A 20,039-nucleotide genomic window follows, 5' to 3' on the forward strand; every position below is an offset into this window, starting at 1 on the left:
GAGCACAGATGCAGGAAACAGACACATCTCCACCATCTAGACAAGGTCTATTCCTTCGCCTTCGCCTCAAAGGGAGGAAGGTTGTCTCTTTTCAAAGCAGGATGGTCCCAGATTAAAAGAGACTTTCCCAGTATAGAAACGGAAACAAAACGCTCAAGAAGACGTAGGAAGTGACAGGAACAACTTGAAGGACAAAGGAAATGAACAGGAGATGCTCCGGAGGCAAAGACGGAGGGCAAAGTAAGCATGTATGGCGAAACGGGCCTTGAAAGACCTTCGGAAGAGTGCCGCTTCTCCACCGTTCGCCACATGGTGAATAATTGATGAATGCCAAAAAAAGAGTTTTAGGAGGGGGATTTCATCAGGTTTCTTTGAAAGGAACACAAAACCAATCAGATGTCCTCTAACTGCCTATTGCTGAGAGGGTGTTTAAAGGCCGTTTAAAGACTGTTGACACTCAGAAACGCTTTTGTGGCTTTTGCGTCAGACAGGTGTTTCTGTTAGTTTACAGTATCTACCAGGCAGCAGTGGTTCAGGTGCTTCTGACCCGACAGGGTTAAATAGCTGCCTCAGAGCGCCGCCTCGCAGTTGTGTTGATACAAATATTGACCCTTGGCTTAAACCTTCTGAGTTGTCAGGGTTCAAAAAGCTCCTCGGGATGATCGATATCCATTAACGTACACACAGTCCATCTAGTTTCAACGATGGGGCTCCAAAGGATTGCTCTGGGAAATGGTGTCATCTCAGGAATGTTAGGTCACTGGTCTTTAGTTGTCTTGACTTGAAAATAGACAACCCTTCAGACCTGTTGTTTCAAATTGACTTGGACCTGTAATTTCTGCCTCTGAAAGCAGAGATTAAGGTGATTTAGGTGAATGATGTTCTTAAAATTAACCTGTCAGTCAGTCCCCTCAGCTTCCTAAGGTCTTATTTTCACTGTTTCTATCTGCCTTCTGTTTATTTTTTAATCTCTTTTCTCCCCTGTACTCATCTCCTTTTCCTTTCCCACCATCCCTTTTTTTCTCTCGATCTTGGTCTGTTACTACTTTTAGTTTCCCCCCAATCCAAGTTCCTGAGATTACGGCTGATTTCAGTCAAAAAAAAAAAGTTCCACATGTGGGGCCCCTTTGAAATACGGCAACATTTATGTAATTATAACATCTGGGTTTACGTTGCCCCAATGGTTTTTCACTGTAATGGATTTGCCATGAAGTTGGTTTCCAGCACGATGCTCGCTCAGTTGTTGCCATACTGGGGAATTTTGCAGCCAGACTTTTGCTATTTTTGTTGTTGTCTTGCATGTGTTTTCTCAATGGTGACTTGGTTGAAAAATCCTGAACAACAAAAAGGGGAAGTTTAACCCTTGCTCAGTTGATTTATGAGAAGTGTTGAGCTTTGTGTCATCCCCCACCCACCCCTTTTTTCGTTCTTGAAGAGACCCCCAGCTTTCTGCATGCTTCACTGACCACATTGGCCTTAAACCTCTCAAGGCTCTCTGGCTTTCCCCGCGGGGAGTTTCAGAATTCAGAAATTTGACTGGGTTTCAGCTTTTGCTCTCTATGGTTCAGGGATATTGACTTGTAGACCCCGGTTAAGTTAGTTCATTTTCTATTTTTATTGGTGGTACACGTTTCTCCTAACTCCTACTTTCCCACTGATGAAATACTGCAAATATAAATTGATATGGGGATGTTTTTAGGAACTCCAGTAATCTGTACATTTAGGCTGATAAATTAAACATCCTAATACGTCTGTTAGGTGAAGATGTAACAGAAACAGGTCAATGATTAATGTTGGATGCTGAAGAAAGATATTTACAATTTACAATCACCTGAACAATAGTTAATGCTGCCCCATTAGTAATAATGTTTCAGTATCTCCTCTGACATCATACCCCCCCCCCCAAATCATTGTGTCTGATTCATTGCAATAATACCTCATGTCTCTGAGTTTTTACCAGCTTTGCCCCCCAGAAAGTGTAAAGTACTTGTGTCAAAAGTCTTTGGTCGTGCTTTGTGTCATCCATCCATCCATTGCTCATGTTATTTCTGACAGAGTTGGAACTGGAGACCATGAGCATATATCAGTAACGTCACATCATGACTTTTTTTTACAGGCTCTATTTTAAAATTTGGTTGTCTTGAGTCATGTAGGACAGGCTTATAAAGTTTTAAATGGCAGATATAATGACAGTGCTTGAATGTGAGACAAACTACATATTGTTTTCTCCCTTGAGAAAGAAGGACAATGAAATGACAAACAATTGTGTTTGTATGAATGTATCACGATGGATTACATCCCATCTGACTTTGCTTGCTTATATTTGACACAACAATCCTGATTGCATTCTGCCGGTCCTCATCAATTCTGCTGGGCAGATTAAAAGCAATATATAGAGATCACTTTCATACTTTCATGCATCTAATACTGATGGATGGGCGCTTTCTATTTCAACAATCCATTAATCTCTCATTATCATTACTCTTGTGCCATCTCAGGTCAAAATGTCAGCTCGGGAAAATGTGAAATCTCATAGTTTGGGCAGATTTCACATTAATAGTGTTGTGGGTCAACTTTTCGTTCAGTTTTTTATCTTTTTGTACATAGCTTTTTACTTTTTAACAGTGCAGAAAACAACATAATTGTCATTTATGGTATAGCATCACATGGCTGGCTTCCTAATTATATCTGAATTCATGCAGATTTTATGTAATTTATCTTGTTTTATGCAGATTTTTGAAGTAGACTTTCTCTCCTAAGTGTTCAGTAGTAGTGTGAAATCAGTCTTTATAGCTGTAACTGAACATCTCTGTTAAAGAAAACGTTCTACAACATATTTTGTACTTTTGTCAGCCTCTCTGGTTTCACTGTTGTGGTTACATTTGTTCTTGACAGACTGCAGAATAAACACTGAGTGGGCTATAAATTCATACAGGTGACCCTCCTCAAGCTGCCAGACTTTTGACAGCAATGAAAGTCAAAGGTCACTGTTTTAGAGAAGTGAAAAACCTGTGGGGACTGGCTGCAGACTTTGCTCTGAAGTATGGGGAGGTGTTTGGACCTGGTAGTAATTAAGATTGGAAAGCTAACAGGAAGCTCATTGTGAGGCCTTGGCCCTGGCAACACTGGAACCACAAAATTGCAAAACAAATCTCCTGCACTTTTGTTAGTCAGTTGACGATGATTCATAGCCCAATCTCAGACTCTGTTAAGCAAAAAAACCCACATTATTTTACTCCCAACACATGCATGAGAAATGGAGCTTATATCAGAGGTTTACGAAGAAACATGAAGTCATTTTTGCCACCTGATGATCGAGGTGTCCAAATGGCCAGAGGGTTTAAGATGCAGACTGCATGTGGACGCTGCAGCTGCTAATTCCAAATTAATTAGTTAATAGCTGTAATTTAAGATGAAAACATGCCAGCATCAGTCACACTTTCATCTGCATGTTATTCAGTTTGACTATTGCTGCTAATTGCTGCAGTATTTAGTGGTTAGTGCCCACTGTCATTACATTGTGGTTTATAAAGATGATTCTAATTAGCTATATGTATTGCACATGTGAAGTCAGACCTGATTTTGCTCAGGAGGGATTTTTCCTCATTTTAAAATATTTAACATGTTACTGAACACATATATTGCATTTTTAATTATATGAAATCAACATGCCAGACTTCATGATGTGGGCTTAAATGGTGTCACAGTGCCAATTAAGCCCATGCCAGACTTTTGACTATCTTTATTTTATATTCCATGTATGTCAGTATCTTTGAAAAACACCTGAACTTGGTGGGTACGTAATGGGAACACTTACCCTAACAGCTGGCAACATTGGTTAGAAAATTAGAAAAGTAATAATTTTAAATAAGGTAACTAATAATCTGTAACCTATTATATTTCTAAAGTAACCTTCCCAACCCTGGTGATGTGTGTCAATACTGGCCAATCGTTTCCTGCTTGGACAGGGAAGTTTTGAATATAGACATAACACTAAAGCCAAATGGATTTTCTATATTTGCCTCACATCAAAAGTGAGCTGTCAGCAGCATGTAAACTCTACTGAAGAGACCGATCCTTTCAATCCACACCGACTCCGACCTCCTGTAGACCGTCACTGCAGAACCATCTGTCCTGTCAGCAGTAGCTCATGAGGTGCTGAAAGAACAGCAGCCAGCCAAACTGTTGTCACCAGGCTGACTGACAGCAGCAATTTACTGGATGATATACCTTGAGGAGTGTACAGGAAGTTGTTTTTATTCATTGATTTGTTGATTTAGTTCTCGGCTACAGTGAAACCAGAAAGCTTACAGTGAAACTAGGAGGTCTTGATTAATTGTACGGGAACAGTTAATAAGTTCCCAATGTAGAAACCACCAGAGTATTTGAATGGTTGCCTTTGGAGAGTGGTGAAAAAAGTGTGTTATGTGTGTATTGCCCACTTTTTCTGTTTTAAATAAAGTCCAACTGATATCAAAATGCTTTTTTGTCTACTACAGCACAAATATCTGTTCAGTAAATAATTCGTAGATCGACATTTCTTTGAGGAAAAAAACAGAAACCAAAAGAGATACATTTATATTTAAAATCATTTGATTTCATGATCCTCCTGGTCAATCAAATAATATTCCATCATCTGCTTACACTGTTGGAGTCCTTATATTTACAATACAGCAAATCAAAATGTGATAATGTGGCATTTGATCACAGGCAGAGTAGAAGGTCACACTGAGCCTGATTGCATCCTGATACACAACAGCACTAAAGTCTCCTTCTGGCTTCTTCTTCTAACTTACAAACATAAACACACATCTTGCACCACAGCTTGTTAAACGAGCCACCAAACAAACAACAAAGGGAGATAATTAGCTGCTCAGCTGCAGCACATTAAAATAGCATATTAAAATACCTGGTAAAATAGACCCATTAGATGCTAGTTTGGTCATTGCTCGTCAACATCCCTGCTAGCTTCACACTGTCTGTCCATGACCTGTAGCTACAACAGTTTATTTACTCCAACACACCACTCTAGCTGGCCAATATTTCCCCAACAACCTTTTTTTCTCCTTCATTCTAATAATAGAAAACTGTTGTCAATATATTTAATAAGAAAACATTTTTTGACTGCACAGATTTATGATTCAATTTGATTTCAGTTGTGTCATATCTTGTTTACCAAACCTATTTTAGCACTCAAAGCCACCTTATATGGCTATGCTTCATATCTCATGTGTGCAGTATATGATTATAAGCCAAAACATTCCCTACATGTGCATGCAGACTCAAACTCTGTGCTTCTTCACTGCCAGAACTGAGCAGAGACGCCAAGTTAAACTTATGTAAAACCTTATTGTTTCAACAAGACTCTGTTTTTGCACAGCAACAAAGCACAAATACTGATTAAAGCCAGGAAACATGTCACTTTATTAAATTTAATGCCAGAACCTGAGCGTGTGTGTGTATGTGCGTGACTGAATATGAGAGCTCTGAGATCATGATAAAGCACACTGCAGAGATTAAGACTAAGAGCGAGGATTTATTTATTTTTACTTTGCCAGCTGTACACTGTGGATGGTTCGAGGAGGTCAAGATCCTTCTTGGCACAATTTCTCCAATCTATCAGTCGAAGGGCTCTCATCAAAGAGGCCCACAGACCTTGTTAATGCCATGATAACCTCTAACTCTGGATGTGATCTGAGACCTCCTGTGGATACCTATGCATTCAAGTGTGAGGCCAGACAATGCTCATTGGAACTGGTGCTGACAGCGTCCTGCTGTGCCGCCTGTGTATGTATCCAAAGGGGACAGGGATTTACATTTGAGAGGTTCAGTTTTATAATTCTTCAAATGCATACTCAGTAGGTTGACCTGCAGTATTGTCAGTGCCACAAGTTTGAATTTTCCTGATTTTTATGTATTTTAGGCACAAATGCAGAAGTGATTGTGATCTAGTTTTGAAGACGAGAAGAGGCACCCTTCAGGAAATGATGAGATCTAATGATAAGAACAAAATCCCCCCCAAAACATGTCATCTCCATCCGTCCAGGAGAACATTTTGGGGTTATGGTTTTAGTTTCATTGTGCTCTTCCAAGTGCTTGAGCCTCTGCCAGCCGAGCCCGATATAGACCACGTGCTGTTTTCCCCTGGCAGTTCGCTCTTATGATGAACTTTGGCTGTCTTTCATTAAACCTGCTTTATCACTCTAAATCAATGCTATTGGCGAAGGTCATCTGTCTTGCTTTTATTTGGGGCTCATAGCCATCTTTGTTCCTCATGTATAATTTATTTTGATAGGCTGCTATATCACAATGCTGTGAGACAGGGTCCAAAGCTTTGTTTTCTTAAAACTGAAACGCTTATCTCAGACAATTTTGAGATTTTCACTGAAAACAAATGAATCAGAACTTTCACGAGTTGCTTGATATGAATTTATTAAGATTTTAAAACACAAACTTCAATCCAGGTCAGGAAATGAGAAGGTAATTGTTTAATAATAATTGCAAATAATTCATTTTGCACTCAGTAGACAAAAAATCAAGCAATAGACACAATACAAAAGTAAAGAAGAAAAGTTTACCATATCAGCAATGAGCAAAGCAGGACGTATCAACAGATAAAGCTCCATATAACAATGTTTTTGCTCTGCAATAGTGCGAGGATGTTATTTCCTTACTCCTTTGTTCCATTAATTCCGTACTTTGTCTTTATCTTTGAGGAATGTGGCCACATACTTGTATAATCATTTTCTGGTGATTAAGAGATACTGAGACTGTTTTCGTGAATACATTCTTGCACAAAATAAATCACAAAATCGCTGTGAACTTTTTTAGAAGTAGAGTTTAATTTGTTTTGGCACATTAACATTAGTTTCATTCAGTTTTTTAAGATGCCTCCGCTGATAAAACCATCTCGAAAAAACCACACTGACATTCTTCGGTTTTTCAGGGTGTTCATTAAGTATATTCAGATTTAAATATAGAATCAGCCTCTCTCTAAAGTTTATGAACATGGATAAATGAATATATGGAAAGGAGCTTCTACATGCACCGTAGTAGTCTACTATTTAAGGCGCATTTGTTGCATGTTACTCTTGTTTCCTGTAAACTCTCTCCACTGTCACAACTGTATATTAAAGGCACAAAAATGCCCTATAAAATAAATATATACATGTATAAAAAAGGAAATTACTTTCTATATTTCCATATTTCATTCCATTTACTGTCAGGTTTCACTCAGCATTGTTTTCCACTCCATGAACAACACATTTTTAGGTCAGACTGTGCAAGCTTGATGCTAACTTGAGAAACTAGAAGTGGAAGAGCATTTGTAAGACAAATGTTAGTGAACATCTGGATCATAATAAACCAAACTAAAAACTTTTGGGTTGCTACTGTTAAAATTAATGTCAGTGGGAAAAAAAGCTATATTTTTGGACCTCTTTAACTCGTTACTGATCAGATGCCATTTCAAAATCAAATATTTTAGCTTGTATTATTTATTTGTAAGAAATGACTGGAATGACATAAACAGCCTTTATCAATTTTTGTGTTGAAAAGAAAGTTAAAACATCTTACATTTGTCACAGTAAGGTTCATATTCACATAAAACTGAAGTCATATTGTCTTAACACGTGAAATGAAAAACATCAAAAGTAAAATGTGAAATTTTCTTTTCCACATGTTCACAGGTTAGCATTCAGATGTCAAGCTGAAAACAAGTAGTCTTTTAGCACATGTGATTTTTAAGATAAACTTGTCATTTCCAAACATTTTGAAATACGAAATTGCAACACCATATGTGAAATGATCTTTTACACATGTGAAAAATTATATTACACGTGTGCTTTATAATTACAACTACAGCTGACGGGAATGTCAAACCAAAGTATTGAACAAATACAACAATTGATCATAATCACCAATTTTATGTGAATGTTTGTGCCAAATTTCATTTTAATATGCAAATACCACCATTTGCATTTAATATGAAAGGACCGCTGCGTGTTCCTCTCTCAGTACTGCTGATGGTTGGTGAAAATGAAGGGATTTTTTCTTTCTTGTCCTCTTCACTTCTGGATGACTGAGTAATTTCCTCCCTGGGATCCACCTCACTGAGATGAAATGCATGTAGAGAGTGAAGTTAGGAAGGAGGAGGAGGAGGAGGGGATAGAGACTGGAATGCCTGGGGTGCATTTTCCCCCAAATGAAAAGCAGGTGACTGTTCATTGTAAGGCCATTTGGATAGTGGGAACCGGAGAGCGGAAGAAAAGAGAGGAAGGAAGGGTCGAGAAAAGAAAAAAAAAAGCTCTCGTCTTTCTAGTGTTTAGCAGTGAATTGTTGCCTGTTGCACTTGTTCTGTATAGGCTGCTTACAATTACAGGATTTACAGACACTTCCTTCTTCAACTGTTGGATGCATTGTAACATGTCATTCAGGATAAGTCAGTAAAATACCTTAATTGGAAACAGGCTTATTCTTGGTAGAGTCATTTTTTATCTGTTATCCATTTGTCCTTGTGAATTGATCCAGAAGTCACTGAACATTTGTCTGCATGAGTTATATCTGGGAATATCTTTCTCCTGGAGTGATATGCTTTGTAGTAGCACTGATGAAACCCAGACCGCAGTAAATGTAATCAAATTTCATGACTTTCTTGGGGTATGAGACTCTTCTGTCAAACATTAAACTTGAGACTTCAGTCTGATTTAAGCTGAATAATGCTCATAAAAACTAGTTTCATTTGAGGTTGAGGACAAAGTTTCGAAAACAAGGAACAATACTGATGCAAACAATGTTCAGGCTTGCACAGGTAATGGCTAATTAGAGTGATTGAGTCAAAATGCTAAACAGAAAACAGCAGTGTAGGCATTCGGTGCAAGAACAAAGCCTCTGGTGAATCCTCCTTTTGTTGTTTAAGCTGATGTTTTCACTCAGAACTTAACCATGCCTTTTCTTGTAATGGGTGGGATGAATAATTTAGTCATTGTATAGTAGATGACTCATACTGTAGCAGTCTGTAACAATGTTTTACTTTACATGATTTTCGCCTGCAGATGGTGAAGTGAAATGTTTTTAATATACTCAATCAAGACTGTAGAACAATATCTTTATCTCTGGCCCAGTCCCAACTAAAGGAAGCAGGATTGAAAGGTGGTGTACAAGCCAGGCATGAGATGTTGTTTTCTTTTACATTTTTAATCTTTTCTGACAGCTTCCAACCTTTTATGGAAAAGATGGTGTTGTACCAGGCGGGGAGTTCCGGTCCTCTGAAATGAGGCCAACGCGGAAGTAACTTAGAACTGCATTCTATCAAAAGGCCACCAGGGGGCGACCGTTTTGGTGTCAAAAGGACTTCCGTCTCAATACAAGTCAATGGAGAATTCACTTCCCACTTGATTTCTAACCTCAGTAAACGTTTTCAAACTGTGTTTATGGTCTCAATCGCTAGTTTAAAGCCTCCTTCAATGCAGTATGATGGCGCTGCCCAGATTCGAAACTATTGGCTTCCGAGCAGCAGTCCACAAACCAATGGGTGACGTCACGGATGTTACGTCCATTTCTTCTATACAGTCTATGTGTTGTACTCACTGGTGCATTAATGATGGCTCAGCCTAAATGCACCTGTTGTGATGCCCGACTCCCCAAATCTCTCTTTCTAGCTTCGCCTACAGGTGAAGATGTGTCACTATAGTACCTGCATTTTTAGTAGTATCTACACTTCCTACAAAACTTCTCTTGAACATCTTTCCTGCTTTTCTGTTAAATCAAGGGTCAAGCACAATATATCAATAGCCTGATTTATTAAACCTGTCATGAAGCAATCCAATAGGCAGCATTCAGACCAAAAAGAGCAAAGTGTTGTGTTAGTGAGGCCGTGCTGTTTGAGGTACTGGCTGGAAAACAAAATATAATCTTGTAAGTCCACTTGGAGATACAGATCTATGTGTTTAAAGGCTTGTCAGATGCTAAAATATTGCACAGTTGTTTTTCATACTGACAGAAAAAGATTTTTAGAAGGTTACGTTACTAAGTAATCCATCAGGAGCTGTGCTTGTGTGATTGGCCAGTGCAGCTCTTTGCCATTTCATGAGGTCACATTGAGTTGCAGCTAAAGTTGAAGCAGGTTCATCCAGGTTTGACTTTTTACTGGACAATCCTGCAATGTTTTCCTCTTTGTTGGCACTCCTACTGCATCAGTGTTGTTGCATTCAATTGAATGAGAAGGCTGTGTTTTCTATGTAGTCCTCAAGTCAGTCTGAAAATGGCCGTACTCCCAAAACTACCTCAGGAAAGCAGTAAAAAAGTTTTTTTTGATGCAAAATCAGTTTCTCAGAGGAGAGACCAAAATGAAAGCATAAACTATAAATACTGTTTTGTTCCATGATTTTTTAAAAGATGAAACACCTTAAAAAATCACAGAGAGGATATTATATCATCTCAGTCAGTGTTCTTGTCTCTAGCCAGCTGTGTGTGTGTGTGTGTGTGTGTGTGTGTGCGTGTTTGTAAGTAGGCTGTTTTGACAAAGCCGTTCCTATAACAGGATCATACATCATCAAACGAAGCGCTGTGGTTGCACACCGATCACAACAAGGATTTCATAGATTTCCTTTTAGTTCAAAGTGACAACTTCTCTGGCTCTTTCTCATGGCCCTCCGGTGCAAACTCACAGGGAAACAGTTTAGGTTCTTTTATAGTCACATGACAACTTGAGGGGGGAGAGAGAGAGGAAGGGTGGAGGAGGAGGAGGAGGAGAGTGGAGGTCAAGGATGAGGATGAGAGGGATTTACGGCTGGAGCTGAGGAACGTCTTGTTTCGACGAGGGCAGGGTGTGAAGGGAAGAGTTCAGACAGGACGGAAGAAAAGTGGAGATAGGTGAAAGGTCAGTTGAGAAAAATGAAGAATAGCTGCCTTGTGAAGGGAACATGCCCAGCGGGAGTGGTGGTTGGGAGTGGTGGGGGTCTCTGCAAAAAATGGGAAGCAAGAATAACCTTTCCAGTCATCAAAAAGTATAATACACACACACACAGACACACACACACACACAGAAACGGTCACAGATGGGGACATGTAGTGATCACCCCAGTGCGTCTTGTTAAAATGTCCATCCATGCATATGGTGTCCCATATGAGAGACGGTGGCCTACTAACTGTCTGATTAACCCAGCTGACTGGAAACGTCCCGTGTAGTCTTCTGGCTCCCGCGGGAAGAACAATAGCGTCTTAATTGGTGGGGGGTGATCATGTAGCGCCGTCCTGTGTATGTATATATGCTTTTCATTGACTTCATTTAGACTGCAGGAAATCACTGTGACATTGAAGGGGTGAACAGACTGCACATGCTTGTTTCCTTCTCACACTACAGCTGTAAGTAGGCCTGTTGTGACTCTTGTGCCACATGTAATATTTTGCAGAGTTGGCTCCTTGGTAGAAAACATTTAATCAAGTCATTGTCTTCATAGGACTGTTTTAAACATGGGCAGCCGATGGTGTAACAGAATCAGTCAAAATCTGCATGCTAAGCAAAATCTTCAGCAAATCCAGACCATCCTCTCTCTTTACAGGATGTGGCTAGTGATTTTTTAAAATTTTCTTTCTCATTGTTAGCAGATCTCATGTGCAGAACCAAACAAACAATGAATAGTATTGTGTGTGTGTGTGTATGTGTGTGTGTGTAACCAAAGTCTGATATATCTTATTCCTCTGTGCTGTAGACCTTCATTGTTTCCCAAAAACTATTAAAAACACATCATTGAGCCACGCTGCTGCAATGGGCGATGTGTTCCTTCACCCCTCGAGAGTGTGGTAATTTGTTGAGAAATGGCTCCAAAGAATAACAACGGTGATAAGATTGTAACTCTCAGGAGAGAAGTTCCTTATGACGGAGACGCCACTGCACGTGCATGGAAACGTGGGCCTGTTTACAGAGCATCGCTAGCTTGTTAGCATTGAATACACAAACCTCTTGACTTTGTTGTTCTGAACTTGTTTGAGAAATTTATAATTTAGTACAAAGTCAAGAAGTTGTGTTGTGTAGCGCAACAAGCTAACGAAGCTCTGTAAACAGTGGCATCTGTCTTGGAACCAGTCACTTATCTCATTAGTCTTTGGAGCCGTTTCTAACAAACTCAATATATAGAAAGTTGCCAGCCTTATCCTTTAACCTTCCTGTCATCCTCCTGGGTCAAATTGACCCTGTCTGTTTTGACTGTTCCTTCTTTCCTCCCTCTCTCCCTTCCTTCCTCCCTCCCTCCTTTCCTTCCTTCTTCTTCCCTTCCTTCCTTGACTCGAGGACAACAGGAGGGTTAAGGAATCTGAAATCCTCTACTCTTCTACTAAAGATTTCATGCAACAGGTTGAACATGTTTAAAATGTATTCCAAGTGCAGCAGATACATGTAGCTCAGATTTACCACATGCCTCTAGATGCATGCACAGCTGTGTACTTCTTATCTCATCATTTATTTTGCTGTTATTGTTTAGTCACATCTACTTTTACATTGTATTTAGTTTTATGTGTATGACAGATATGCATACTTTAAATGTCTTCTATTGTCTATTGTTATTTGTTTTATTGTTTTTTGTTTTATTGCCCTGCTGCAAAAGAATTTCCTCTTGTGGGACGTTGAGGATTTGAATAGAACAAAACAAACCAAAATCGCATTAAACCATAAAGTTTAATGAGTTTATAACCAAGATTGGAATATTCTGAGTGAAAAGAATCTAAATGATTTAAGTCCCCATCTATTTTAATAAGAGGCAATTGGCAAGAAAATAGATTAGTCTCAAATAAAAGCTACTGTGCATCCTAAGAAAGACATGCAGTGTTGCCAAAAGCATCAGATACAGGCTGCAATTAAAGATTAGATGCCACCTGGATTGTGCATGTTTCCAGCATCATAAATACACAGGGCTTTATTATGACTCTGTGCATGTATGTGTGTGTGTGTGTGTAGTGCATATACACGCCCCCCCCCCCCCCCCCTCCCCGACACAAACATGGCTCCATGTGTAAATGAGGTAATGCATGATTTGATGATGAAAGTGAATGCCAGTGTAATCAGAGGTGAAATCACTGTGTGTGTGTGTGTGTGTGTGTGTGCGTGTGTGTGTGTGTGTGTGTCTATGTTAAAGTATGAGTCACACTTTCGGAAACAGTTGAGGGAATAGTTTAAGTTCTACAGTTAAAGAGAAAAACATCCTCCTGGTTACCTTATTCGGCAGGAATGTCTGTAGCAAAGCAGAGTCTGGAAGGATTTATCAGCATACTATAACATTACCTAACAAATACTGAAGCTGCTCTGTGTGACTGTGTGACTTTAAAACATCATCCATTAGAAGATTTGTGACATTTAACAACAAACAGATTTCCAGATGTTTTAAAAAAGAAGCTGATATAGCTAGTAATTATTTAATCAGTGACTAAAATGGAAACTTTCCATCATGTTTAGGTTAATGTTTCATGTCCATTTTTGATTGTATCAGCAAGAAAGTAGAAATTCAGTCTTTTGTTGCAAGATTGGACATCAGTCAGCGAGATATTAGGTCTTCTTCTCTGTCTGTGTGCCAGTCGCACATCTGCCTTTTCCTGTCTGCTTGTCTGGATGCTTTCCTGCCCGTCTTTACTTTGGCAGATCATCCTGACATCCAGGTCTGGTGATCCTGTAAACTGTAAAGAAACTGGAGTAAATGTCATCTCTGACTTGTTGCCTCTGCTCAAGCCATTTGACATCAGATTCACATCCAGCTGGCACGCACGTTAAATGATTGTCACCAATACATAAATTTTATTGTGGTTGTATGAAAGCTACATTAGTCCATGCCCACATTAAAAGCATGTTGGTCTTATCAGAAAACATTACAGGACAAAACATGCTTCTTCTTGATGTTATGAATGCTGTAGATGTTCATTTTTTACAGGGGCTATTTTTATGTATTTATAAATGTTATATTAGCTTCTTCTTTTATAGTGTCTTTGAGCTCAATATTTCCAACCAGCAAATCCACTCCCATGAACTCATTTGCAGCTGTAGCAGATGATAAAACTATAAAAACACACTGTATGCTGCCTGTGTAGCACTTAATGGATAGATAAGACAAAGTAAGTGACTTGCAGGTGAGTATAGTTAAGCATTTAGCAGCGAAAGGGCCAAATATTCTTCTGAGGAGTTAGTGGAGACCAAAGAGAGCTACAAAGAAAGTGAACAGTGAACTTACATCTGTTAGTTGACCTGAACCAGAACTCCAAATGAATGCTAATGTTCCTCTGTGTCTGCTTGATTTGTAATTAGCGAGTGGTGCTAACACATTCCCCATGATTCTGATCACTTTAGGGGATAATGTGTCGGTATTTTGCAGTTGTTAAGTAGCCAAAAACTTCAAGTGATACAGTTTTAAATTGTATGAGGCATATATACATATAAAGTGTTGTAAAATGGTGTAGTAGAGTTGGAGGTCTGGGCCAAAGCTAAGGTAGACTAATTCACCACCTCCCCTTGAAGGATCCTAAGATTCCTGTGAAATTTAAAATGACAGGGAAAAAAGGCCCCTGATAATTAGGAGAAACTCCGCAGCCAACAATAGATGGGACCAACCCAAACACACACCACTGTGTCAGTAACAATCTTACACAACCATCATTGTTAAAAACTTATTGGACTTATTGGGGGGAGAAAAAAAAGGAGCAGTGTTGGAGGGATGAGATACTGATTGGAGACCTTTCTCTTCTTTAAGGACTTTCAACAGTGGGAAAAAGTGTAAAAGTAGGTTGGGATGTGTGAGAGATGCTCAGGCTTGTGTCTATGCATGTACTGTATGTGTGTGTGTGTGTGTGTATGTACAAGTGTGTTCATCTGTGTGTGTGTTTGCACATTTTTATGCACAAGAGTGCCTGTTTTGCCCGTGTGTGCTAATGAGTGTGAGGCAGGAGATTATGCGTGCGTCTCTAAGGGAACGGGAGTCTGTTCCCAGGAGCTGTAGTGCCTGAGCTGAGGGGGGTATGTGTGCACCCTGACCCCAGCTTTCGGGGGTCCCGGTTGCCTGTCTGAAACCATTTCCTTTCTTTGTGGCCCATTTGAGAGCCCTGAGTGTGAAGCGAATGTGAAGGACCGGGGGACATTTGCATGGTCCCGCAACATGTTTGAAACTGAAAATAATCGAGGGCCAAGTCTCCACGTGAATGCGGGGTTTGCCTTTAATTCTGTGCTCCCCCACCCCCATACCTCTCCCGCCACCCATATCTCCCCAAGCGACTCTCCGTATACCCCGGGCAGGCACCCCTCAAACAATAAACAAACTGCAAGAGCGTTGGTCGGGTGCATTGCTAATGATCGGAAACAATTAAAGGCTCACAAAAGGGAGCGTCCTGCTATATTGCTCAGTGGCGTATTTACATTTTGAGGTTAAATGACTGGATTTCTGTTGAGGGCAAGAGGACTAACATAGACAGGCCCGCTGAAGAGTTCTTTCTTTTGTTTGGCTTTTGTAAAGAAGGACATGTTGGACTACCAGCCACTCTAATGATACTGGGAATTAAACTCTTAAAGTTAAAATGGAATTTCAGTCTGAGTGTCCCTATGGACATCATACCTCTCCAACCTTGTTACAACCACTCTACCCCTAGAAATAAGAGAATGAGAAATGTGTAAACAAGACAAGTGGCATACCAGTGGATGACTGCAACCCCCCCACCCCCAAACTCTGTCCATCCTAGGCTACTGGATAAGCTCTGGTCTGTGAATGGGTGGAGGCTGGGAGAGTGTGAGCAGGCTCAGGAGTGGTCAAAGAGGCCGCTGAATAGACTCCTAGATTGAGACATTCTGCCTGTTTAACACCCTAGTGTATAGGTAGGTGTGTGTGTGTGTGTGTGTGTGTGTGTGTGTGTGTGTCTGGGAGAGAGAGAGAGAAAAAGAGAAAGCTTAAGTTTGAAGTCCTTGACAGATCCAGAATATGTAACATTCTTCAAGTAATGACTTAATTTTTCTTTTTTTGTGAGTCATGTTAATTGACTTAAAATGGCATTTTCCACATTTTTTAAATCCTTTTGAGCTTTTTGTCAGAGAAATTAAATTGACAGTGAGTATGCAGCCTTGGACAGGACATCTACAGTGGAAAAACATTGCTCATTGCTATGGCAACATGCTGATTAAAATGCTGCAGAAATCATTTGACCTAGAGTCTGAATTGGATTTGAAAATGTGTAGAAGCAGGTACAGAGCAGTCCACATTCATTTCTATTCTATAAGATATTTTTTCATTATTATATAGTTTAATATTTTTTATGATTGTTTTCTCAATATAAGAAACACTACATTAAAAACTAACTAATACAGTGACCAACAACAGATAGATTTCTTCTTATCTTCTTGTCAGTCATCATTTTAGTTCTTACTTACAAAATGAACATGAGGCACAAAGAGCACAACAGAAGCTTACTGTTAGGTCATGTTGTTTCCTAAATATCTCTGTGGTAATTGCACCCAAACCCGATTACTTCATTGCAGCCCAAAGTTCAATTCCTGTGGGCTTAATGACTGTTTTTGGTTGATGTGGTTAGAAAGCAGACACTTTGACAACGAGCGATTAAAGAGGGTGTTCCTCAAACACCTATATCTGCTGGCTGGGTCATGTTCATTCTGCTGACACTATGTTGACAGTTGATTCCTAAACAGTCTGAAAGCAAAACCAGAGGATTGTATTTTATGTCATAACAGAGCTCGTCCGCTGCTTCATTGTAGAGGTATCAATTTCCACAAAGACTAGTGTCACTTTGACAGAACAGAGAAAAACATGACTTGTGCCTTGTGAAACCACTGAAATACAGACTGACTGACAGACACAGTGTTATTCACAAATTCAAGACACACTCTTAAAGTATCATTAAACCACTTATCTCCCCTGCCCAATCCCCCAAAATCCATATCCAGATTCCCAACCCAGCAGGTGCCAGCTTGAGCTTTGGCATGGCGGCACCTTGGATAACTCCCATGTATGGATGCCAGGCAGAGACCTCCACCTCCACCCCCCACCCCTGAAACCTCCTTTGCCCCCCTCCCTTTGCCAACATTGCGCGTCCTGCACAGCCATGACCATTATTTCAGCCTAACTAGATTAAGCTAATCATGTTATGTGGTGGCAAGACGTAGCCGGGAGATGGAATGAAGAGTCGGCTGTGCTGCTGTTGCCATGTGGCCCGAAGACACAAACACTGAGCTGCCACACAGAGCTTGATGAACACCGGCGGTAATACCAGTCCATTTGAGAGCCTAAACCTTCATAAAAGATTGCGAGTTGCCAAAAATACACCAATCCTGGCTGTCTGTAATGTATAATTACGCACTGCATATTCAGCACAGCATCTTACAGCTTTATCTTAATCTCAAAGCTTTTAGAAAAGTCTGCATCTTCTTTTTTAAAAGCCACTTTATTGTAGCTGATGGTTCACACACAGATCTATTTTTGACAAAGGTCTGTTAGCTACAAAAAGAAATGTTCTAGAGATTTTAGTTTATTTATATAGTATGTTTTTTCTCCCTCTTTGAAATAGCCAGATGTGTAAAGTCCATTCTAGTTACTTTGGAAGTTCCCTTTTCCTATTTCCTTTAACATAGCCTAAACACACTCAGATTGAAGTCTATTGTCAAAGAAATTCACCAAATATAATTGCCAGCAGTCAGAGTGGATTCCCATAAAACTTAAAGAGGTTTTCTAATAAGTTGTATTTGTAGTAATATATCTTCATGATTCAAAAGCTTATCAGATACCAAAACATTACAGTGAGGTTTAAAATACTTTAAAACAGGATTTTACAACTCTGGGAAGATATCCTAGCGACAAATATGTAACCTTTTTTCTTGCAGTGATCACCAGGCAGATGGTAGAAATACCAGATTCACATTACAAAGTAAAATGCCAAAAATGTGCAGAAGGCAGTGCTTTGCTGGATGCTGCTGCTGCACTGTGTTGCAGCAAAGAGTTTTTTTTTTTTCCTGGAGCCTTCAGTGTTGGCACTCCCACCTTTTCATGCAGTATTGATGTCTTTCTGAACACTGCCCTTGTCCTTAATATGGGTCAAGCTCAAAAAATGCTGAATCCTTCACTTCCCATTATGCAACTCAATAGTGCCTTTTCTTAGACACTAATTGCTTAGTAATTGGACATGTGTCTATGCATTACAGTCTTTTAACACGTCATGCTCACCTTTGATGCAGTAAATCTGTTAAAATATTTGTAGTTTCCGTGGCAATGGCCCATATAATGCTGCTAAAATGATGGCTTTTCTTCACCGATTTTGATAAAGCGCTTCCAGAAAAAATATTACCCAACTCTCTTCACATGCTGAGAGCACAGTAAACTTTACAGTTAATCTATAAAATCGACGAGTGCCTCTTTAACATCAGTATGAAGACAATGTGTTAACTGGATTCTGCTCCACATGGAAATAAAACATCATGGGAAGGGTTTTCCTTTCCTTCTGCAAAGAACCTGAGAGAGCAGTCAGTGAATTGAGGAGTGAGAAGCTTCCAAGAGATCCTCAGTCTGGTTTATCACTCAAGTGTCTGTGCTGTGATTGCACACACTAAGCCGCTTTTCCAACACGTCGCCTTTTTAGAATTGATGAGAAGAGAAAAAATAGGGGTCATTAGTGGTTATAAGGTTGCTGTGGTTGGTAGTCTGCATTTTTTTTTTTTTTTTTACAGAAAGGGAGCTGCTGTATTTTCCTTGCCCAGCTTGGAGATGAAATGGTCTTCCCATATGAAAATTCCAGTGTGATGTCCCCCAATATGCCAACCACATGGCCACTTTTAGCCGTGTCCAGCATGCACACACACACACACACACACTTAATGGAAGCCTCATGGTTGGATGCCCTGCTAAACTGGCACTTCCTGTATTGAAAACACATTCCTTTTTCTCTCTTTTATCCGTGCAAGGAACATATGTACATTTATGACGTTTAGATACATGAAAGACGCATAGACTTGCACATACAGTCTGTCTTCCCTTGCAGCTGGAGCTTAGTCATCTAAACTCCCTTTGTGAAGGAAAGTTATACAGAAAATTATTCTGGTAAATGTTCAGGAAGCTGATGCATTCAATACAATATGAAACTATTGTGGCTGAGTACTGTTTTTGTGTGGTTTACAAGAAAATAGCTATAATATAAAAAATTGGTAAGGTGGTCTGGGGATTTTGAGCCACCATTATTCCCAATGAATTGAAAATCAAAGTAAAAATGGGGACCAGCTGAACAAATACTCCACAGAAATGATGTCACGTTTCCCCCGTCGATCAGTCATTAGGAGGGCAAATGGAAACACGATGCAGGCTTCTCGTAAAAACACTGCAGGAAACCTCCAAAGCTTCACTTTTGTGTTTGCTCTCCAGCATCGCTGAATGTCAAGTTTACAAAGAAGACAGGAAAAGGCTTTTTTTTTTGGGGGGGGGGGGGGGGGAGCAGATGGTATACAGTAGAGGAAGAGGAGCAGCAGGCAGCAGACAGATACAGAAGGGGTGTTTCACAAGGGGTGGGGAATAATGGCAGAGTTTCTCCCAAGGCTTACATAACACACCTGCAAGGAGGAAAATGAAATGACTTGACAAAAGTTTAGGGGGACGGAGGAAGAGGGAGGAAGAGAGTGAAAGAAGGAGAGAAAACAAGGCAGATTAGGCTGTGGTCTCCTTTGTCTAGTTTTTGTTCTGCTGGTCTAAACCCCGACAGCTTTGGGTTGAATCTAAAGGACATTTAAACATTTTATTTTGTGTGTTTTTTTATTTTAGCATAGACAGTTATATTACAGCATTTGCAAAAGAGAATAAAAGCTAAAAAAGACTCTCTTTCTCTCTTTCTCGTTCTTTCTCTTTCTTTCTCTTTCTTTCTCTTTCTTTCTCTCTCTCTCTCTCTCGCTCTCTCTCTCTCTCTCTTTCTTTCTTTCTTTCTTTCTTATATTAAAGCATTTGCAAAAGAGAATAACACCTAAAAAAGACTCTCTCTCTCTCTCTCTCTCTCTCTCTCCCTCTTTCTTTCTTTCTTTCTTTCTTATA

The 20,039-nt window shown here is 39.8% G+C and overlaps 1 protein-coding gene across 4 annotated transcripts in view; it reads left to right on the top strand.

Moving 5' to 3' along the window:
• The window catches only part of tns1b (tensin 1b), a 154,996-nt gene that overhangs the window by 15,478 nt on the left and 119,479 nt on the right, over nucleotides 1-20,039 (top strand). The window lies entirely within an intron of this gene.

This window comes from Scomber japonicus, chromosome 11, assembly GCF_027409825.1.
Source record: "Scomber japonicus isolate fScoJap1 chromosome 11, fScoJap1.pri, whole genome shotgun sequence".
Lineage (NCBI taxonomy): Eukaryota > Metazoa > Chordata > Actinopteri > Scombriformes > Scombridae > Scomber > Scomber japonicus.